Source organism: Pseudonaja textilis, chromosome 1 (assembly GCF_049901715.1).
Source record: "Pseudonaja textilis isolate UNSWEBS1 chromosome 1, rPseTex1.2, whole genome shotgun sequence".
Classification (NCBI taxonomy): Eukaryota; Metazoa; Chordata; class Lepidosauria; order Squamata; family Elapidae; genus Pseudonaja; species Pseudonaja textilis.
Window position 1 is genome coordinate 67,055,415 of NC_141990.1, and position 24,140 is coordinate 67,079,554.

Below are 24,140 nucleotides of genomic sequence, written 5' to 3' on the forward strand. Positions count from 1 at the left end.
CATAAAGCCAGCCATAGGAGAAAGCAAACTATGGATAGAGTATGCCTAGGTTTGTAAGAGGGCAAAACAGTCTGATGAGAATGTCTGGTGATTCTAAAATAGTAATTAACCATTTGGGAACACAGAGTCTTGGGAAGTTATTGACCTTAAGGAAGCAGGAGACAATGGCTGAAAGCAAGGGTAGCAATCAGTTCGCACCGGTTTGAGTGAACTGGTTGTTAATTTTATGGCCAGTTCGGTGAACCGATAAATCCCACCCCTGGCTAGCCCTGCCCACCCCACCCCCATGTGATCCATTTTGGAGTGCAAGGCCCCAGTGGAGGCTCGGGGAGGGTAAAAACGGGCCTCCCAGAAGTTCTGGAAGGCCGGAAATGGGCAGAGAACTTCCAGAGCCTAGGGAGGGCAAAAACAGCTTCCTGGATGCTTGAGGAAAGCCTCTGGAGACTGGAGAGGGTGAAAAATGGGCCTTCTGGAACTTCCAGAAGACCAGAAATGAGCCTCCGGTGTCCAGAGAGGGCGAAAATGCTCCCTGTGGCCCTTTTTTGCTCCCAGAGTGGTGCAGGAGGCTGACTAGGCCACACTCACCATGGCCACATCTACCCAGCAACCAGGGAGATAACTGGTTAAATTATTTGAAGCCCACCCCTGGCTGAAAGCCCTTGACATGGCAACCACTTATTGCAATTCCCATTTGCCTGCATTGTGAGTTGTATAATTGTTCCCTTGTGGAAAAAAAAGGCAAATAGATTTAAACAGTGAGAAAGCCAGGGATCTGGAATTGCTGAGTTGAAGTCAGTAGCCTCTTCCTTTATTATGGCAGGGATAGGGGTGATATTCATGCTGTTTTCAGTCTGTAATCAGCCATGAATCATCATGTACAACGGCTAACATATATCAGAGTAGTGAAAACAATATAAATAAATCAAAGGTCAGAGCACTTAAATAAAGTTTAATCAAGTGAGATAAAGGGTCTTTGATATTGCTCAGAGCTAATCACAGCACATGGTTATTTATTGATGTGAAAATATGATGAGCTATCATAACAAGAAAAGGCATGGCTTTAACAAAATTAAATAGTTCTATCTGTCCTCTTATTATAAATAGCCCCTTATAGTTAATAGATGCCTGTAATATTCAGTTGAAATCATTTCCTAAATATTCCTGTTGCTATAGCACCAAGTGCTGATGATGACATTTACATGCAAAGCACTAAGTGAGAAAATTTGCTGGAAAGTCATTGAAAAATGGTCCAGTTTATCAGCTTGTTCTCAGCTCACCTACAAAACAGCTCATTATGCAAAATTTAAGAACCAAAAGATTGAAGCTGTACATCCAGAGGTGCAATAGAGAGAAAAGAGCCACTTTTAAGGCAGCCAACCTCAGCATGGTGAACTTTAATAGTGTGATCCTCAGTCCTGTGATTATATTGGCTGGAGAAAATGGGATTAGGTAGAGGAAGTTTTAAATAGAAATAAAATCTTCAATATAAAATATATTTTAAGAATGTTTCACATATCTTCCCTTTTTGTTCACTGGATTTCTTTCAAATAGTGAAAATTCTGGGGGAAATGTAGATTAAATCAGTTATTTTGAAGAACTGGTCTGTTATAACTGGTCTGTTATAACTGGTCTGTTATAGCAACTATAACATATAGTATAGAATTCTTTATTCTTTATCTCAACCTGATGTGCACGTAGAACAGGGGTCAAAAAGTGTGCAAAGCTATAGTGAGTGACACTTTTTAAAATGTTTCTCTAGCCATCATGAAACCAAGTTTACTTTATTTATTTATTTATTTGATTTGATTTGATTTGTCAATTGCTTACAAGATAATAGGTACAAGTATAAACATAGTTATGGATACATGAAATGGATACATATAAGAAAAATAAAAAAGAAACAATAGGACAGGGGTGGTAGGCATGTTGTGCGCTTACGCACATCCCCTACAGACCTCTTAGGATAGGGGTGAGGTCAATAGTAAAAAGTCTAAGGTTAAAATTTTTGTGGTTTGGGGAAGAAACCACAGAGTCAGGTAGAATATTCCAGACATTGACCACTTTTTCGCTGAAGTCGTATTTCCTGCAATCAAGTTTGGTGCAGTTAACCTTGAGTTTGTATCTATTGTGTGCTCTTATATTGTTATGGTTGAAGCTGAAGTATTCATTGACAGGTAGGACATTGCAATGTATGATTTTATATACTATACTAAAATTGGACCAAAGGTGGCATAGTTCTAGGTTTTCTAGGTCTAGAATTTCAAGTCTGGTGGCATAAGGTATTGTATAATGAATAGAGGAGTGGAGAACTCTTCTTGTGAAATATTTCTGGACTTTCTCAAGTGTGCTAATATCAAAAACGTAATGTGGGTTCCAGACTGATGAGCTGTATTCGAGTATTGGTCTAGCAAATGTTTTGTATGCTCTAGTTAGTAGCGTGATATTACCAGAGAAAAAGCTATATAGGATTAGGTTAACAACTCTTAATGCCCTTTTGGCTATGTAGTTACAGTGGGCTCTAGCACTTAGATCATTAGAGATGAGTACTTCAGGATCCTTTACAGAGTTTGGATCATCAACAAGGCCTTGACTATTCAGGCTGTATTTTATTTTCTGATATTTTTTTTTGCCAATATGTAAGACAGAGCATTTATTTGTTGAGATTTGAAGTTGTTTGACCATTTTGATATATAGTCGAGGTCTTTTTGAAGGGAAGCAGTGTTGTCTGTGGTGTTGAATAGCTTTACATCATCAACGAAGAGAACGCAGTTGCTCTTAATATGATCACAGAGGTCATTTATGTAGAGTATGAAGAGAGTTGGTCCTAGAACACTGCCTTGGGGGACACCACTATTGACAGGTACAGAATTTGATAGGATGCTCCCAATTTTGACCATTTGTTGTCTGTTTGACAGAAATGCTTCTATCCAGTTATGCACTTGTCCAGAGATACCATAAGATTTTAGTTTTAGGAGTAATTTGTTGTGTACCACTGAATCAAAGGCTTTACAGAAGTCTATGTAGATTGCGTCTGTTGCTTTGCCCTGATCGAATTGTGTAGTCCATATGTTTTTGCAGTGTAAGAGTTGCAGATTACAAGATAGAAGTCATTTTTCTGAAACCAAATTGTTTATTAGCGAGTAGGTTGTTTGTCTCTAAGTGGAGGATAATGGATTGGTTAATAATTGATTCCATGACTTTACAGGTGACGCAGCATAAAGAGATTGGTCTGTAATTTTCAACTTTTTTTACATTCACTTCTTCTCATTTCTACCCCATTTTTCTTGTTTGTGTGTGTGTGTCTAATCTGTTTTCCAATCTGTTGATTCCATCTTCTTTTTATCCAGTTCTACTCAAAACAGAAAGGATGAAGTAATGTCCATTGCTCCTCTCTTCTTCTACAACCGCTTTTGTTGCTTTCCTCCAAAACTAATCAGATGTGGGGGCTGCAATGAAAAGAATGGACTCAGATCTATCTACGTTCTTTCTACCAGCAGATGCATCCATCAGATCAGCAGTGACCTATAGCCAGAAATAACCCATTTGTCTGTAGGTACCTTCACACCAAACCATTTGTATTCCCCACAGCAGTTAGTAGCAATCTCCAGCTGTCCTTACAGTGCTAAAAACAGTCAATTAATGTTCACTCTCAGCTGACAAACAGGAGAGTGAAAAAAATGTTAACCAATCTGCATCCTGACCTTTAAGCTATTGTAGATAATGGTATACAAAAAAAAATCCCTCCAAGGGGTGAGGAATATAAACTAGGTAAATTGTGAATGCCCACCCCCATTGTCATGTTTCTACATTAGTATAATGAAGAGTATAAAATCCTATGCTTGAAAATCCAGACATTTATTTATATCTGGTCCTGTCAGTCTGGAGCAGGAGTGGGGAACTATGGCCCCTTTTATGACTTGTGCACTTCAATTCCCAGAATTCCTGAGTCAGCATGGTTAGTCTAGAAAGTAGGCAGGCCTCACCCTGTGTCAGGGAAGTCTAACTCCTGCAATGAGTAAGGAACAGAACAATTTCTGTCTCAGGCAATCTTTGAAAGGGGAATGAGTCAGTTCCACTCTTTTGTTTTTCATCACCTCTTAGTCAGTTAAGAAAAAAAAAATGCCCCAACTCAAAAGTAGTTGAAGAATTAGAAGAAAATAGCCATCTAGGAAATAGTTGATTAAGAGTCTGTTGAGTAATTTTATGGATTGATCAAAGTTTGTATCCTGATTCTTCTTTTTTTCCTGCCTGAACTATGTGTGGAGAATATGTATTCCTTCCTGGAAGAGTGTCACTGAGTTAAAGCTACAGGAGTCATGTTATTTCTTTTTCCTTTTGTACCAACTTTCATTTAGTTCCTGAGCCTTAATCCAGAGGTGGTATTCGGCAGGTTCTTACCAGTTCTGAAGAACCGGTAGTGGAAATTTTGAGTAGTTCAGAGAACCAGCTCTGAATACCACCTCTGACTGGAGATTTTACAGTATCCTTCCTCTGCCACGCCCACCAAGCCATGCCAACAGAACCATAGTAAAAAAAAATTGAATCCCTCCACTGCCTTAATCTGCATAATAAAAGCCTTGTATCTCCTTGTAGAAGCACTACTTGCATTCTGACAGGAAAACTCCATGTTGCTAAACTGCCCCCACTTCTTCCTTTGCAGAAACAGATGGACTTTCTGTAGAATCAAAGTGAAATGGTGGCAGCATATCAAACAAGTGCTCTCCAGTAATGTGGGAGGAGGATCTAGGTCAGTGTTTCTCCACTTCAGCAACTTCAAGGTGTGTGGACTTCAATTCCCAGAATTCTTCTGCCAAGATGCTGGGATCTAGATACTGATCTAAAGACTGCCTTGTAGAACTAGGGAGTGGAAACCAGTACATTCCTAGGCATGCTTTCAAGCAGCATGCCCCATAGCAATTCATTTCATGGTTTCCAGACTTTTCTGAGCGGTGAGAAACCTCCAGACTGTGAACAAGCTAGGCCTATGCACATTTAAAAATTGTGCTTATCATGAAGCAGGGTTGTCAAACTTCCGGCCAATGGGCCGGAGGCATCACGCACTGGCCACACCCACGCCCAATTTAGTAAAGGGAAAAAAAGTTCTGATATATAATGTCACACCGCCGTGATGACGTGAGTTTGACACCCCTGCCATAAAGGATAGATAATAGTATTTTTGCAACCAGGTAGTTTCCTCAACATGTGTTGCTAAAACGACTGCAGGAGGGGGCGGGGAGGTGTTACTTAGAATGCTTGGAGACACCAGGAAAAAATAGTAAAACTCTGGGGAGAAGAGGGATAGAGTAATGGTTGCTAGAAGCCAGGTAGCACAATGAAACAGCAAAACAATATGTCACAAACTCTGAAGAGATTTTTATATGATTCTAGATACTGTATATTGCAGCTGAATGAGAAATAAATCAGCTTAATTGATGAACAAAAAGAAAGGCATGAGACCATCCAGCCGCGGAGCTACTTCTGGAATGGTGAAGAGCATCCATGGTGCTATGCCTTATGGGAGAAGCTTTTGTGTCCCATCCAGAAATGATTCCATTATTCTCCTGTTTCAGCAGGTCAACCACAGATTCAGGATGGTTTTTGGAAACTTCTTCAATTTAAAAACAGTTTGCTCAGCAGTCGAAGCTATAGTTCAAGAAACACAAGCCAAAATGGAGCGATACTCCTTGAATGGGTCATTGAAGCCTTTTCCTGTACTTGGCATCCTTAGAGTATTAAGAAAAAAGATGATATGGGGTGTGTATTTATTGTCAGCACAGTAATTGCAGCCTTTTACGTAGCCAACTAAGCACATTAATGTTTATTCTCATGGTGGCTGTACGTACTTTATTCATGAGTGCAGTTACTACTACAATATGGGGTAGTATGACACAGTGACTTATGTCACAGGAACAGAGGCGTCAGTGCAGAGATAAAAAAACTTAAAAGTTCTAAATGAGAAACTGTTAGTGGTTATATCATATATGATTTATCTAGGCTCTTATGCCCTTAAATTTGGGGTAATTTACCCCTGTTCCCCGACCACTGCCTTAAGGAGTTCATGATTGTGATGAGCACTGCCCCCTGACTTTCTACTAGCAAAGCTTGGAATGAAATGCCATATATAGAAAATGGCATCTTGGAGGTACGTGTGGCTCCCTGATTTCCTCAACTACTTAACCCTTTTGTTATTTATTTCATGGATAGATTTATAACACCCATTCAGGAGTTCAAGAAAGGCATATATGGCATTCCCTCTATTTTTTTACCACATCAACAAATCTGTTTTAAGAGAAAGTGACTAGACTAAAGGAATGCAGAGAGCTTCTGCAGTTGAGGGTGGATTTGAATCTTGGTTTCCCCAGCATCTTTTGCAAATCATCAATGTGGCCCTCATGAAAACTTTTCCTCATCCCATAGTATATTTTCATGCAAAGGGTATGCCAAAAATGTATGCTTAGTGTTACTTCACATTGGAAGCTAGGAGCACCTGTGGGTCAGATTTATATTAAATAGGATGTGGGGGAATCATATGGAGCATGCATAAGCAAGTAATCTCAGGCTATTGATTAGTCAGCTTGGATTTCCAGTTTCTCTTGTAAAAACTCCAGTTTTCCATAGGGATGGTTATGATTGTGAGATCTTTTATATTTATGGTTTTAATGGCTAATCCATTCATTTAAGCTGGAGATTCCAAAGATTCACATCATATATTTTTCCAGGTTTATGAAGCTGTTCCATAAAATACTCCCAGTTGTCTCTATATGCACAACTATTTTGCTTTGCAAATTTGAAGCAAGATACACTCCTGTGTATTACAGTATATGTATTAAGAATTCTACTTGCAATATATACAGTAAAGATTGCTTTGCTCTCTAGCCTAGCTTCTAGAGGCTAGAACAATTTGTCATGTAATCTTATGTCAGAATGCTGAAATCTGATCTTGAGAGTTGAGCAATTGCACCATGCCATCAATAAAATATAGCCTCATTAATACAACTATGGACAGTTCAAAAATGACTTGGAAAACAGACGACAGACTTGATGCAAACCCAGAACGTCTCAGTTATTCATTTAAGCAGGCCACTTTGCTACATTTCTATGTGAGCCTGAGAAAGAAATGCCACTCCCGTAAAAATGTAATGCAACTCTTCAGGCTACACTGAAAAAACTATGTTTTTTTTTAAAAAGGCTGCTTTTAAATTAAGGCCACTATAATAGAAAAAAAAAAAACAATCTCCCCTCTGTAGTGCAAGGCTTCTTCACTTCCCACCCAGGCACAACTTTAGTTTACTGGAATAATAGAATAACTGAGTAACAGAGTTGAAGGGGTCTTGGAAATCCCCTGCTCAGGCAGGAGACCCTATACCATTCCAGACAAGTGGCTGTTCAGTCTCTTCTTAAAAACCTCCAATGATGGAGCACCCACAACTTCTTAAGGCAAGCCATTCCATTGGTTAATTGTTCTCACTGTTAGGAAATTTATCTAGAAATTTAGTTCTAGGTTGCTTTTCTCATTTTTTAGTTTGGCTCATATTTAAGTGATTGACTCCCAGATCCCTCTCACAGTTACTGCTATTGAGCCAGGTTTCACATAATCTGTATCTGTACATTTGATTTTTCTTACCTAAGCATAAAACCTCAGTTTTCTCTACACTGAATTTCATTTTCTTAGATAGGGCCCAGTGTTCAATAGATCCATCTGGATCTTGAACCTATCTTCTGGAGTATTGATATTCCTGCCAGTTTAGTGTCATCTGCAAATTTGATGAGTTCTCCTATTCCCTCATTTACATTGTTTATGAAGTGTTGACGAATATTGGGTCTAAAACAGAAACTTGGGATACCCCACTTACTTACTTCCCTCCACATAGATGTAATTCCATTAAGGACTACACAGTGGGTGCAGTTTGTCAGCCAGTTACAAATCCATCTGGTGCTAATGCCATCTACCCCACATTTTTTTTTTAGCTTATCAAGAAGTAGGTTGTGATCTACTTTGTCAAATACCTTACTGAAATCCAAGTGTATACGATGTCTGCTGCATTTCACTGGTCCACTAATTTAATCACTTTGTCAAAGAATGAAATAAGAAATTTAATCTGTTTTTGACAAATCTGTATTGGCTTCTGTTTGCTTGCTTCTAGTGTTCACAGATCTGTTGCTTGATCATCTTCTCCACAATCTTCCCAAGTATTTATGTCAGACTGATTGATCTGTAGTTTCCTGGATCTGTTTTTTTTTGAGGTGCCTCTTCTAGCAAGCAAGTATTATTGTACTTCCCTTGTTATTGTCTAGCTGCTGCTGGTGTTCCTCAGGACTAAGGAACCTTAACTCAATGTCTCAGGTTGGAAACTTTTATATCAGGGACAAGGTAGCAAGGTTCTTTCTCTGCTAGTTAATAGGGTTTATTTCTTTGGGTTGCTGATGTTCTGAGCCTCTTGGTGGGCCTCTTGCTTCTCCAGAGGTAGGCGACATAGCTAGAAGAACACTGTTATCCAGATCCTGGAAGGTTTATTAACTTCTGCCTTAAAAGAATGTGTATTGGTCTTCAAGGTAGTGGTGTTGCTTTAGTCATATGGCTGATATTTAAAATTTTGAAAGATTCCGAATAGTTTAGAAAAAGAGGCAAACCTCTGTGTGTATGTGTGTGTGTGTGTGTGTGTGTGCGCGCACGTGTTTGATTTTATCTTGTTCTTGTCATTGAATTTTCTTGGCAAGATTTTCAAAGTGATTTGCTACTGCCTTCATCCTAGGTTTGGCCCAAAGCCATTTAGCTAGCTTAAGGCAAGATTAGAATTCACAGTTTCTAATCTGATGCGTTAACCAAGACACCAGTCTAGCTCCCAAGGTTTCTTTAGTGGAATCAAGAAATTTGCAAGTTTGCACAGCTGAAGAGAACATAGAAGAGAACATAGAAATTATCTAATAATCATAGGTTTTCAGCAGAAAATTGCTTCTCCTGCTTTGAGGTATATAATTATGAGAAGTTGGATTTAAAAATTAGGAAAAAAACACTGGGTTGAAAACTGGGACATATGAAACATATGAAACACCTATTCATAGAATTAGACATTAGACATTGACTCTCTTTGCAATACTCTTCATCTCACCAAAGGTAGCACTAATTAAGGAGCTTTTTCTTGGCAAGATGAAGTTTGCATCTTTCTCTTGTGATAAAATCAACAAATTTTCTTTTTTGTTTCTTCAAGGAGATTATTGAGATTTAAGATATGAGGATTTATATAATTCGAATGTTTCAGAGTATAATGCAGTACCTGGAGAGAAGAAAAAGAATGAGGGAACAAGATATAATTAATAATGAGGGCTTTCTGACCAGTTCTGGCAAATACCACCTCTGACTGGCCCCGCCCTTATCTATTCTCTGCATCCCAAGTCCCAGCTGATTGGCTGGGAATGGGGATTTTACAGTACCCTTCCCCTGCCATGCCCATCAAGCCACGCCCACAGAACTGGTAGTAATTTTTTTAAAATCCCACCACTGCTAGTCTGAAAAACTCCAAATGACCACTACATGACAGCAAGGAGATGGAGAAAACCCTATTCTTCATCGCCTCTTATTGGTCATCTGAATTTTGCAGTCCAAAATATGATAGCCCTATAATAACTCAAATATCATTATATAACAGTCCTAATCCATGTTGAGATTTCCATATGTATGCCTTGGTCTGATTAAAAAATAGAGAGTACGCTATACCGTAACTATTCTGACCTTTTGATTTGTTTGGGAGAAGTTAGCAAAATGTCTAGTTTGACCTGCACAAAAAGAAACATTTATTTTGTGTATTTAACTCGAATCATTATGTATTTGTATCATTATGTATTTAACTCAAATTTTGCAGCATGAAAAACACATTCTTAAGTGGTTTTTTTTTATTATTTTAAACGTTTTCTTAAACTGCATTCTTTATGGGTCCTCCCATAAACTGGGGCAATCTTAACCTGAGGACTGGCTGTGTTTTGATTATAGAGTGACATTCTGATGAAAAAGAGCTGACTTGTGGTTTCTGGGTTAGCACTTTGCTGTGGAGATGCAAGGATATCTTGCTGAAGACCAAGCACATTCAGAAAACATGAACACTATACTGGTAGGGGTGGCGAACTGTTTGCTGGCCAGGAGTTGCAAATTCTCTGAAGCTGAAAGGAGAGAGACACGGCCTTCTGGTGTTGCGACATCATTTCAAGCAGTGGTTTGATTTTTGCCAATTTCTTTGCAGTTTTGGAGTGATTGAATGGCGGGAATGAGTCAGAGGCTTCGAGGAAGCAAGCCTTTCCATTTCCACACATTAACCTCCTAAAAAGCAAAATTGTTGAATTTCAGCAGGATAATTTGGGAAATGGTTTGTCTCCCAAAGGCTTCATTCATCCAATTCCATCTTTTTTGTTGGTGAAACAAAGAACATTGGAAAATGAGTTATTTTGTACTGAATTTATATTGCACGATCTTCCTCCTACTGGGAGGGAGTGGCACTTCACCCATTTGTGGGCTGCATCAACAGAACACGGTGCTCAAGTCCTCAGGTACGGACTATCTCATTTCAGTGAAAAGTAGGGAATTCTTTAAATTGAGGAACTAACTAACTTTCTTGGCAATTGCAACAAAAATTACGGTGAATTAGTGGCAAAAGAAAAAATCAGTATGCATATGAAATTATTTTACAGCATCAGGAAGGCTAATTTCTCCAATTCAGGAATATGCTGAAGTGGTAAAAAAAAGAAGCCTTCAATGTGTAACTGATTAAAGTCTTTTTGCTGGCAGGCAGTAGGGCATGTGTGTGTGTGTGCGTGTGCGTGTGTGACAATACTAATTAAGGTTTCACAGCTGAGCTCCAGCTGTATGTAATATTTATTAGAGAAGCACTATGTCACAAAAGCTAATCAGGAAGAGAAACTGAGTAAATATTAAAAAAAATCAGACAATAATAAATTTTAAGGCTATGCCTGCTGGACGGAGGATGTGAGGACAAAAAGGAGGACACGTCCTGGTAACCATGCCCAGTTGAGACATTAGAACCATATTTATCTATAGGAAGGCCTCTGGATCCCAAATGGGTGATAGAGAACATCCTGAAGCTGGTTTAACATTTGTAAAATGGATGTTTGGCTATCCTTTGTGGCAATCATGTTGTGTATCTAACACAGTGATGGGATTCATTTTTTTTACTACCAGTTCTGTGGGTGTGGCTTGGTGGGCATGGTGTGGCTTGGTGAGCGTGGCAGGGGAAGGTTACTGTAAGATTTCCATTGCCTCCCCACTCCTGGGGGAAGGATAATGTAAAATCTGTATTCCCTCCCCATTCCTGGGGGAAGGTTACTGCAAAATCATATTCCCTCCCCACCCTACTAATCTGATTTCCAGCTCTGTTCTCCTGTGCAGGGCAACAAAAGACCACCCAGCCCATCAGCTGGGACTCAGGAGGCAGTGAATAGATGGGGGCAGGGCCAGTCAGAGGTGGTATTTGCCAGTTCTCCAAACTACTCAAAATTTCCACTACTGGTTCTCCAGAACTGGTCAGAAACTGCTGAATACCGCCTCCGGTCTAACGGCATTTTTGAGAATGTCCAGAAAATATTCTCAGAATTACCAATACAATCCTTTGTATCTTTGCTTGCAATTAGCTAAGGAGTATAAAAACAGACATATCCTTTGTACAAGGCATTTTAAATTCCCTGCTAACTGGAAAAAAATTGAGCTTAGAACCATGATGGCGAACCTATAGCATCCACAGGTGGCACGCAGAACCATTTGTGCAGGCATATGAGCCCCAGCCAAACTTACCTCACTGCGTATGGAGCGCCTCCCAGCTGATTTTCAGCCCATTTGAGGTCTTTTTTGGCCTTTCCGGGGCTCAAGGGAAGCCTCTGCAGCCTTTGGAGGCCAAAAAGCAGACCCGTTTTGTCACTTCCTGTATTTCCAGAAATACCGGAAGTGATGAAATAGGCCCATTTTTCAACCTCCAAATGCTGCAGAGGCTTCCCTCGACAAATGCTGCAGAGGCTTCCCTCGAGCCTCTGGGAGGCTGAAAAAGGCCTCAGACGGGTCAAAAAAATTAACTGGGAGGCACACGGATGCACAGTGCAGGTAAGGGGCAGGGGATATTGTGCACGCATGCACAGGGGGCGGGGAAGGACCCACATATGTTGCCTTCTGCATGCAATTTTCAGCACGGGAGTCCAAAAAGGTTAGCCACGACTGTCTTAGAATATATGACTTTTTTTCGTAATGGGTGATACATTTTTGCTATTTATATGTTGTGCTTTGCAATGCTATGCTATTTTTACCTGCAAGAGCTGAAGAGGGTGAAACAAGTGTTGAATATATATTACTTGTGGGGTGGTGGTGGTGTTTGGACATTTTTTTAAAGCGGGTCCTCTTATGATGGTTTGGAAAATTTTAATTCCATTTTTTTAAAATTCCATGGAAGTGGGTGCAGTTTTTAAAGTCCCATGGGGGCATGTCATGCCTATTTTTTGCTCTTAAAATATATATAAATATAAATAAATATTTGGAGGTGCCAAATATTGAGGGTGTAATCCAAGGAGGATATAATGACTACGAAAATGGGAACGGGAAGGATAGGGGACCTGATGGACTAGCTTGCTCATTCCTATGATAAAAGAAAATATCTGATGATCTGAGAGTAAAACCCACTCACACATACACTCAGAGCAGATCTATGGATTATTTATGAGGAAATGTCAGAAAATCTAAACAGTTTGAGATTAAGAATTTGGATTAATATTGTACCATACATATCTTAACTATGATATAGGGTAGTAAATGTCACTGAAATTAATGCCACAATGCTGTGCAATGTATTTAGATGTAAATTAACTATTAAACGATCTATTTTTCAACTTGTTGGAATAACCAATTACCAGGCAAGCAAAGTAAGTCTAAATCAGAGGTGTCAAACTCATGTCATCATGGCAGCATCATGTGACATATCGGGACTTTTTCCCACTTCACTAAACCGGGAGGGGGTGTGGCCAGCACATGACGCATCCGGCCCATGGGGCAGGAGTTTGACAGCCCTGGTCTAAATGAATATGTACTGTAATTCAAATAATCAGTTCAAAGGGGACACAGTCTTTTCAATTGTATAGGAGAGCGCCAAATGGATTAAAAAGCTGAGATCTGGTAGCTTTTCTTTTTCTTTTTCATTTGTACAGATTCATTTTCTCATAATTATTTGGAAATCTGAATTAGATCATTAATCAAATCAGCTTGAAATTCTCCATCTAATCAATTTACTCTTCAAAATTAGTAGGAATTCACACTGATTCTAGACTGATTTGCTCGCCCAGGAAAAATAAAGGTAATTTCCTCTTACAAGTACTATTGCAAGCTTTCACATTTCTTGCATGGGGTGGTTAACATAAAAAGCTTCTGTGACAGAAGAATCAACAAATAATTCATAGGAACAGTGCAGATTCAGATTCAGATTTATGACCATTGTGCTGTTTGTACCAGATGAGCGATTCTGATTAATTCAGAATGTAACACTGGCACTTTTTCAATGGGAACCACATTATCATAAGATAGATTTATGGTGTATCCTGTTTCTGCTTCTCTCTCTTCTCTTCCTACTCCTCTGAGTTTATGGAAGAGCAGGAAGGATTTCAGTCAGGTAACTGCAGGTACTGTTGGTGCTGGGAAGCCAATGAAGCCCACTTCTTGGTCTTCCAAACAGCAGTGTTGCAAGTGGATCAGTAAACATGAATAGATTGCTGCTTCAACACATTATTGTTGTCATTGTTTTATTATCACGGCATTCTTTGCACTGTTTTTTAAAATGTGAATTGCAAGGTTTATTACTCTAATTACATGCCATAAGTTCAGCCTCTATTGATGCAAAAAGCAAAATTGGTTAATTAAAAAAAAGAAGTGCTTTTCTGGCTTCCCTGAAAAACTGCAGGCAGTACTGTCATTGATGGCTTGGCTGAACCAGCTTTCTCGCTAGTCCTGAGTTTCTGTTTTTATTGACATGACATGGTTGCTATATAAACTAAGGCTTTAAACAAAATTAATGCAAACTTTTCAACTAACTTGGTTTCTTCCTGGTATGATAGTTAGCCTGGCTGAGAATTCAAGGAGTTGCAAACTTAATATCTCATGTTAAAGATATTGATTTGAAGAAGTGGTGAAATACATGCAGTTTTAGATGTCTAACCTTTATGATGTGTAGGTCAGAGCATGAGCAGATAGAATGATTTAAGCAGATTCCATTCTAAGAGACCTGCCACAAACTATGGTTTATTGCTCCAAACATAAATTAATAATAGGAACAGTTATAATTATTTCTCCAGGGAATAAAGAACAAAGTACTGTATTTAACCCCATTTTAACATCTAAATGCTGTAAGGTAAAACATGCCATGTAATAGAACAAGGTTTAAATTTCATGGTAATCATGGCATACACCATGATTGACTGTGTTTGCACATCAAGCTAAACCATAATCCATGGTCTGCACAAGTACTGCAACTGGATTTGTTCAACAATCTAAGCTGCAAATAAACATGTTTGGTTCAATGTGAATGATGATTCTGGATAATTGTTTTGTTTTCCTGTCAGGCCAAGCCACAATCTAATTAATTTGGTTTTGGCCTACCCTGATGTTGATCCAGCCAACCATGTCTTAGTCAAATTGTGGTTAAACAAATTATGGCATATCAGAGTGTACAGATGAAATTTTTGTTGCACAAACACATTATTCACATACTTTCACAAGACCTGGGAGTCCACATAAGGATTCCTATAACAAATAATCTGTAAGAGGTAGCTAATAAATCATTAGCTTAACTTAATTAGTGCCACCCAAGAGATCATAAGCACGATTGCATCCTCATGAAGCTTCACATCTGAGATTTGCTGTTGAATCTACAGCAAACCAAACTTTGTCATCTAAATGCTGCAGAACAAGAGTTGAATATAACTGCAAACTTCCAACTCGGCTGCCTCTCCTAAACATTGTCGCTCTTGGAGCACTTCTGACAAATGAGCCCCCAAAGATTTGTGATGCATAAGATGCAGCCAACTATGAACAGACAGTCAAGCATTTTCTTAATCTCAGTGGCTCTAGAATGCCTCACTGATCATTTTTAATGAGTTACATAAATGGTATTTTGTGATGGTCTACCTGTGCAGTCTGCTTAGGTTAATGATGTTTTTTTGCAACTTCCATTAGACTCGGATGATCTGCATAGCTGTTCAATCCCATGAAAATGTTTTAGTGAAATGGCTTTCTAAAAAGCAAAGTTTTAGCATCTTTTATTTTTTATGGGGTTTTTGAATGACGATACCAGCATGACTTTCAAAATTAAGAAATGATATTTTATACACAGAGACATAGAAACCTATTTTAAAAGCTCATTTAATTTTCCCATTGTTTATTTAGCACATTTTGCTTCTTTCTTGCACATTTGTAAGTAATTGTAAACCCCCAACTGGTATCATTATGACAATTTGCATGCACTAAATTATAATTCCTTACCTTAAATTAAAAAAAAAACACCGGAAGCAAAAATCACATATGCTTGCTGGAATAATTTGGATATTTAATTCAAGCATCACTTTTCTATAATCTGTTCAGGATTTCTTTCTTGTTGTTTCCTTTATTAAATTATATTTTATGTGCAAAAAGAAAAAAATGAGATAAAAAAGAATTTACCCAAAAGAAGATACTTTTCTTGAATTCTGATCAAAACATATTCATGCTGTGTCATATGATTCAATTACTAATAATGAACTTTGATTGTTATGAAAAAAGGAAATGCATAAATGAATATACATTTCAAAGTTCTAAACAGTCTGCAGTTAAGACTTCTAGCAATGATCAAATTGAAAATGAGGTAATTTTTTCAAACCATTGAATATTCTTTGAGCATCAGGTTTTTGTGATAAAAAAAAAAAAACAAGGGGTCTTTTCTACTGATACTGATCCCCTGTTAGTTTCCTACCATTGATATATAATATAACAGAATATGATCAGCTACCAAAAGAGAAATAGAGATTTCCATAATAACACTAATATAGGAAACTTATATCCAAAGCAGAGTTACTATAACAGAAATAGCATCATCTGAACATATTTTTCTATCTTCATTCCTCTTCTTTTTGTTTCTGTATAAATTAAGTCTTAATGTGTTTTTTTAATTATAACACTGTGTGATTGGGAAAGTGTATAATATTGTAAAATAAATAAGCAAAGAATCATATGATTCTGTAGGACAGTTCTCTCCTTGAACAGTTTCCAAAAATATTGTTTGTTAGGTTATGTTCTACAACATATTTTCAACGGCTATACAAAAAAACCCATAAATAGTTCAGGTTGCAAAATAAAAACTGATCTGTGCATTAAAAATCATAATGTTTACCTCTTGTTGAATCTTAATAATGTTTATTTTAATTATTTATGTATCATTTCCAATTTAAACAAAGCACTTTGCAATAATTCTAACAAAAACAATTGGTCAAAATAATTGGTAAATATATACAAGATTTTTTTTATGAAAAATAAAATAAGCTTCTATTTAAGTAACTGAATTGTATTCAAAATTGCATGCCTAGCAAATGTAAATTCTTGTAAATACCTGTTGCAATTAAGGGATTTCCTTTTATACTAAATTAATTAGTACCACCCACATATATCTATGATATTAAATACTTGTGACAGTTTCAAAGCATACCATAAAGGTTATCTGGAATGCTCTCATGCTTTGATACCATATGCTGCAAAAACTACAATATCAATACATAACAACTACAATTAATTGTTATTTATTTTGTTCCTTCATTTCACTTCCCACGTACATATGTGACATACAGCCCCAGCAAGTCAACCACTCCTCACTCTTCAGCCTAAATGTTTTCCCCATTTATCTTCTTTCAGTACATATTATACTAATTAGAACATTACTTTTTAATTTATCATTAAACTGAAACTTTGAAGCTGACACAAAGAGGAGAGGCAAAATTGTATTATACAAGTCATTTTTAAATCCTTATTCAATGCAGTTCTTCAATATGGCCCTGCCTACTCTAAAATATGGTCCAGGCTTTCTAGTCCAGGGGTCTCCAACCTTGGCAACTTTAAGACTTGTGGACTTCAACTCCCAGAATTCCTCAGCCAGGTGGCTGAGGAATTCTGGGAGTTGAAGTCCACAAGTCTTAAAGTTGCCAAGGTTGGAGACCCCTGTTCTAGTCAATGGGTCTGAAAAAATGTCACCAGTTCTTGATTTAAATGGATAGAAACAAATGAGTGCACTTTGCCTACCTTGAAAATAAAATGTTGGTCTTGAAGAGACCAATGGACTCCAGTAGTTATTATGAATGATGTGCTATTGTGGATGACAGTAAAAGTCTACAGTCTCTCAGCCTTTCCATCTTTGTTCTTTCCAAGCGGACTGAGACTGCATGCCTGTAGGAATGGGGATGGCTCAGGGTTTTGATTAGCATTTAAATATTCATTTGCAAGATATCTGTCTTGGGAACATGGGCATTAAAAGGAACTTCTCTCTATAATTAAATTAGTATAATTTTTCATGGAGATATGCTATTTCACCGTTGCAAGATGTTGTGATCTGGTATGTACCATTTGTAATGGCAATATAATTAACATTAATAAATAATATCAAAATAAAGAGCAACACACATTTAATTCTACATTTTAAGAGTGCCTTAAAAATATTCAGATCACAATCTCTCATAATGTTCTTCTTGTTTCCTGGAATCAAGAGGTGGTACTTACATACACTGTTCTAAGAGAAGTACACATACATTGCTGATAATTAACTTGGAAAAAAGGGGCATTTCTAATATCCATACAAAATGATTTGGCATGGGACATTACTGAAATTAAATCATGCTTTCAATATTTTACTAGTACCCTCTATGTAATTCTGTTTATGTGCTAACGTCCTGCCTTATTGTCTTCAGATAATATACCAGCCTTCTTGCTAATCATTTTCTACAGGCAGAAGTTATTTAGCGTCCAGACCTCTGAAAATGATTTACCTTTTCTGAATAATAATTTCCTCTGAAGGAATGAAAAAGCTAAATTATGTCAACTTGCTAACAGTAAATTGGCATATGGAGGAACAGTTTATAAATCAGAACTGTTTGTGTGAAAAAGATGTGATTTAAGAGATTGCTTCACTCAAACCATCTTCTAATCTTTTCAGCAGAATGCCATCAATCAATCAAACCATTAGAATTTTTTTCCCCCATACAATACATCATAGTTTTAATATGTGTGGTAATTTTATATAGTTACATTTTAAATTATTTCTAAACCTTTTAGAGTTATGCAGTGTTTTGAAAACTGTTATATTTGGCCACACTGTATTATAGTTGGAGTCAAAACAAAATAGTTAACTCTGGCATGGGAAATAGCTATTCCCTGTATTTTTTCATAAATTCTGAAATACTTTTGGTAGTACTATTCAGAATGCTTCTTTGCTACTATGAGTGGAACCATCCATACCCAACCAAGACACTCATCCAGAACAATCCCAAACTTAATACTAGTGTCATCTTTCAAGAACTTCAGGAGAATCCAACTGATCACTCTTCCCTTGTTCCTGCAGGTCAAGAAAAATTAACATAATACACTTACACTGTCAAATTGAGGCCTAACTTTTGATTGAATTAGATCTAGAACTGATTGATCCTTAGGGGCTAATTGTCAGGTGTGAAGAGTCAGTTTCAATTCAGATTTATTCCCTAAGCTATTCCCACAATGATCTAGTCAACTAACAACCAGCACTAAATTGGTGCTAGACAACAGTTAACAGAATTCAAGGGGTGACTGGAGTTGGACCGTTTGTGAACATGTCATGATGATTCTAGGCTGAGTCCTCTCTTGACTCTGCCTCCAAGTTCAACCTCTTCTCTTACACTGATTGAAACATAGGAGGGATTATTTTCCAAAAGGATCTATTTACCTATATTTTTAAAATAGGAGGCTAAGGCAGCACATGCTAAGGTCTCCTTTGTATTATCTTAATAACTCTTGGAGGTCAACTGAAATAGAGGATAGTACTTAACTAAAGTTGTCTTGAGTACTGAAGACACTGATTTTTATTTTATCTTCCTATTCAGTTATTCAGCTGAAATTAGAAGAATTAGTTAGTAACTACCAGGTCTGCTGGAGACATAAACTTGGAACTACCCCTGTACTTAGGCAGCAATTTAACTACTATATCACAGCAGTCGTAACCAAGGGAATATTAATGTTACATAAATCTTATATAATGTTACATAAATTGTTATGTCCTTGCACTCAAATGTTAATAGTAAGTATTTAATAATTTTAACCATCTGCTGGATTTTCTCAGTATTTCACTAACAGCTTGTGTAGTGTGTATTATCTTATTGTTCAGATCTGAAATGCATCTAATATTGACAAGTATGTGAAAGTTACTGTAGATGTATGACAGTCAAGGGTATATGTTCATACATTGCTAAATGTATATATGGAAGAATTCATGGAGCTAATTCAGGTTTCTATCCTGGCCATCAGTGCTGAAGCAAGAGGGTAAGTAGGAAATTAAACTGAATGTCTTGAGAAAGGTAGGGATTTCTGGAATAATCTGCCACCAGAAAAATAGTAATAGTAATAATAATAATAATTTTAAAAAATCTGCAAACTTCCTTCAATTCTCATTGAATTTAAAGAACAGGAATTTGATTTCCAATTCATTTCCATTTTTTTTAAAAGAAAAGCATTTCTAATACCCTTTCATGAGAGGTACGTGCTATTCTTGCATCTCTTTGGTTATGAGGCAGCCAAGGCTGTGTGTAGACTTCCTCTTGTTCATTGTACATTGATTTCTCTGACAGGTTGCAACCTTTCTGACTTCCAATCAAATTCAAAGGTAGGGCATTATGAAAGAATCACATGAAGAAGTGTAGTCAGTCAAAGCGGCTTCAGTGAAGTGGGTGTGAAACAACAAAAAACATGGGTGGTGACTAAAGCTTGGGGATGGTGAAATCATTACCAAATCAAACTGTCTCTAAAAGAGTTACAGGTATGCTAGATATAGCTATAGAAACATGCTCCTTATGAATGTTTATTTGCAAAAGTAATGACAGTTGCAGGACCCTTCTAAAAGCAGGCCTCACCTCAATCCTCAACTCCACTTTTCTTTTTATAGGTGGCATTTTCATAGAATTTAAACTTACTTTTAGTCATCCAACTCATTATTGGGAGTAGGGGCAACAATTTCAGACAAAAGGTTGTCCAATCTCTTCTTAAAAATCTCCAGTGTTGGAGCATTCACAACTTCTGGAGGCAAGCTGTTCCATTGATTAATTGTTCTAACTGTCAGGAAATTTCTCCTTAGTTCTAAGTTGCTTCTCTCCTTGATTAGTTTCCACCCATTGCTTTTTGTCCTCCTTTCAGGTGCTCTGTAGAGTAGATTGATTCCCTCTTCTGTGTGGCAGCCCCTTAGATATTGGAACAATGCTATCATGACACCCAAAGTCCTTCTTTTCATTTCATGAGGATATTAGCAAAGGAAAAGAAAAAAAATCCCATGCCCCATGATCTAAGCATTTAATATAGTTCTTTTTGCACAACCCTGCAAAAATATTTCAATAGGAAGGATTACAATCGCTGCAAGTTAGTGCCTCAGAGGCACGGAAGGATATTGAGAAAACCTCAAAGAGAACTGGCAGGATTGTGTACCCTATTTACTTTCTGGTGTTGATCATCCACCAGAGCAACCAAAGTATTATTAGTACTAGCAGTATTATGCTATCTGAAACAAGACCTATTTACTCTAGTATTCTGTCTCTCACATTGGCCAACCAGATGCCTGAGTTACCTTGCAAACAGGAAAAGGAAACATACCCTTCTTCTCATATCGTTTCCATACAACTGGTATTTGGAAGCAACTGCTCCCAATCTAGAGATTACAGGGTGATTGATTTTGTGCCATCCAGTTGAGGTAAGTAATTACACAGATGTTTTTTTTTCTCCATGATGCATATCTCTAACCTGGTTTTTCAGGTCTTCAGTGATATAATCATCATCATTGTAACTGAGTCCATCCACCTTGCTGCTGATCAGCTCTTTCTATCTCTCCCAGCATAGCCTTGTCCAGAGAGCAAGTCTTAGTTCAAAATATGTATGAAATGAAAAACAAAACACAAGATTCCCTAGTCTCTTTAATGTGCGTTGCTAAGGAAATATGTGCAAGCCAGATTTTGTTCAGTGGATCACTCAGAATAATAGATTTAAACCTGGTTTGATTTCCGTACTGATTGTTGATTCCATTTTCTCTTTTCCCTTCATTGTTGATGGTCTCTCTTTGGGTTTACACATGCTAGTTGGCCATTATAATGATACCTGCAATCATTAAGTAAAGAAGAGAATTGCATGAATGAATCATATCAAACATTTCAGAGTAGATAGGCTGCACATGATTACTCTGATTGAACCCAAAACTGAATCAATGGCCTAAATACCTGCCATATTTGGTTTGTTTTCCATATATTTAACCACCATATAAGTTGTCTATTTATCACCAGGTGCAGTTTACTGTTCATGTTGGATGGGAATAAGTAAGTTGGGTGAAAGCAAGCAATCATATCTGCCCATGTTGTCCATGCAGCAGCAGGTGAATTATTTCTAGGAAACCTCTCTGTTTTTCTAATACTTTTGTGCTAATAATGGTAGATGTGCATATTCAAGGCTACACATGAGCGCACAATTACTTTGGAAAAAATGGCAACAATAATTGACTGATCATCTCCATGGCTTTGCTGCTTAGGATGCCATAAGGTTATATTAGCTACTTGACTGTTCCGTCTGGAAAGGGGAAAAATCTAATCTCATTTCTGAAAATGAGAATCGGTGACTCCAGAGTGGGAAGAGAAGAGAACAAATGGGCTTTGGCCACTTAATAATCTTTAAATGTACTAAAAAAAGACATTTTAAATGAAATTGGCCATTTCATATGACAGATTATTTTACTAGCCAACAGCTTGTACAGATAGGAAAATTCCTCCTGATGTTTAGGAGGGAACCACTCCTACATTTTTCACCCAGTAGTTCTGTTTCTGCCCTTTGGGGTAGGGAGAAAATGTCAATTCTCCCTGAAGGGTAAGACAACTCATTAGATAAATGAATTTGAGATGAGACTTCAACTCTTCTCATTCATCTCTCTTTTGTAGGTCAAACAAATCCAGATCTTTTAATTGTTCCGCATAGGCCGTGATTTACAAACTCTATACTAGCTTGTTAGTGCTCCTCTGAAAAATTTGCCACTGTCCCTTTAAAACTGTAGTGTCCATAACTGGACATAGTATTCCAAATGGGATCTTACCATCAGAATGCTAATATTATGTCCAATCATATCCAGAGTGGTACATGTATTTCTTTTGAGTTGGACTGTTAATGCAAGCAAAAAAGAAGAAATGTATGCCTTCAAATAAGTCTTGCTTCCTAGCAATGGCCTGGCAAGTCCCTGGGATTTTTTGGCAACATTTTTGAAATTGATTTGTCCTTGCCTACTTTCTAGGGCAGAGAGGGAGGGAGAGAGGGGGAGGGAGGGAGGGAGGGAAAGAGAGAGAGAGAGAGGCCCAAGATCTTCTAACTGGCTTTGTGCCTAAAAATAATTTAGAGCTGTAGATAAGTGAGCTGAAATGAGTGGGATGGAGCTTTAGAGGAAGAAAAGTTAAAGTTATGCATCTGGATGGGAAAAATGAAAGGTACGTGTGTACGATGGGGATCTGAATATCTTTATTAACCATCACCTCATATTTATAGGAATCAGCAGCATGAAGCCAATGTGATGTTGATGTTACTCACAGTCTCCCTGTTTTTAACTTGGTAACATCAACATCACATTGGCTTCATACTATATTTGGTTAGAAGCTTTATCAGGGAAAGGTAGAAGATAAAGATGTCCCTGCAGATTTTACTGTACTAGGGTAAAATTTCTTAAGCCAAAGAGCCAGCATTGTTTGGAGATGTTTCCGTGGTCATGTGGCCAGCATAACATCACACCGCAGCACAGAGCTTACAGAGAAACACGAAAGGCTGTTATTTGCCCGCATACTTATATGCTGTAACTGTTCATCTACTTGCATTTACATGTTTTCGAATGGCTAAGTTTGTAGGAGCTGGGACGAGTGACTGGAGTTCATTCCATCTTGTAGCACTCAGGTCTCAATCTTTCGAGCTGTAGACTTTAATGGGCTAGAACGTATCAACATCTTAACCACTTTTCAGCATCTTAGCCACTTTTCAGCTAAGAAAGATGTAAGTGTCTTTTGAATAAATTGGAGCTATTCTTTTAATATCTGACCAACTATTCCAAGAAGCCTTCTGCCACTTAGCAATTGGAAGATCATCCTGTTCATATTTAAGTAGGTGAAAAAGAAGACATGAAATAGACAGAGACTTCACTATCTAAAATGAGAAAAAATAATAGTGGAATCTTCTACTCTGCCTTTCCTAAGTAGCAACCACCAATCTTATTAGAGGAAGCTATCTATGTCATTCCACTTGTTGGTTGGGGATTTGACTGACATTCAACATTTCTGGAAGACACAAAGTTGAAGAGTGCTATTTCAGGTTTTTTTTTTTTTTGTAGAATGAAACATCAAAATTATTTTGGGTATCCCTGCAGAAGAAGAGAAGGTCATTCTCAGGGGAGCAAGCTATGCAGGACAGAATGTAATGACTTATCAGTGAATACCATACCTTTAACTTAACGTGTTTAAGAGGTTCAGTTGCTTCATCATAAAAGACACTTAAGCTGATTTGACATCTTGTTCATTAAGCTCATGTTCAGTTTTGCCCAGGATCTTATTTTTTCCTCATATCTTCTTATTTATTTTAATACTTTTTGGGGGTCATGAAGCATCACTATTTGGTTCTTTTTATTTCCTCCCCTTTCAGTCTATTTGGATCAAATACAGGATTATTTTCTTAAATTTAAATATAATTGTCCTTAAACCTTCCCAAGCTAAATCTCTCCAATGGCTTTCACAAATCCTTAGAACAGTCATTAAAAGAAGCCATCAGTTTGGAAAGAATCCAGCATCCCTTTTGAGCTTTTCTGTAGTGGGTTTGCTTGTGACTGAATCTGGATGAGTGAATTATTATT

The 24,140-nt window shown here is 37.6% G+C and overlaps 1 protein-coding gene across 6 annotated transcripts in view; it reads left to right on the forward strand.

Moving 5' to 3' along the window:
- RGS7 (regulator of G protein signaling 7) overlaps positions 1-24,140 on the forward strand; it is a 173,300-nt gene that overhangs the window by 40,202 nt on the left and 108,958 nt on the right. The window contains exon 1 of one of the 6 annotated variants that reach the window (XM_087937024.1): positions 4,701-4,778. The exons of the other annotated variants lie outside the window; for them this stretch is intronic. The gene's annotated coding sequence lies outside the window, so the exon portion shown is untranslated. Of the gene's footprint in view, positions 1-4,700; positions 4,779-24,140 lie in introns of those variants that run through there. 6 annotated transcript variants of the gene reach the window in all.